This window comes from Trachymyrmex cornetzi, unplaced genomic scaffold (assembly GCF_001594075.2).
Source record: "Trachymyrmex cornetzi isolate Tcor2-1 unplaced genomic scaffold, Tcor1.1 scaffold37, whole genome shotgun sequence".
NCBI lineage: Eukaryota > Metazoa > Arthropoda > Insecta > Hymenoptera > Formicidae > Trachymyrmex > Trachymyrmex cornetzi.
Window position 1 is genome coordinate 54,337 of NW_017298429.1, and position 507 is coordinate 54,843.

Sequence of the window (507 nt, forward strand, 5' to 3'; positions counted from 1 at the left end):
CCCTTAGATATGTTTGCGAAATTTGCAAACAGATCTAAGAGAATGATTCTGTGATTGGCGATACGCGAATCCGCTTACGCACGATTCGCTGCATGGGACATCACCATTAGAGAGTTTGTCAACACTCGAGGGGACCTACAGTTTAATACTGAATCCGAACGGCGAACGAGAAAAATCGTGTATATGGGGCGCAAGTAGGATCGAACCCGAATCTACAGATCACGAGTCAATCGCACTGAGCGGCGAGTCATTCGGTGTCCCATATATACAGGGTGCGGCGCCAAAATCCGGACAAATTATACATTTTTTCTAAACATATGTTTTATTGCTACAATGAAAAGGTTTATAAAATTTGTTTATCTCCATTGTTTGTAAGGCCATAAAGAACATATTCACTCAATATATCCCCCGCTTGCTTGAATGACCGCCTCCATTCTCGGTCTGAAGCGTGCGCAGGCACGCTTTAATGTGTCACGGTCCATATCAGTGAATGCCGCTTCAATAGCG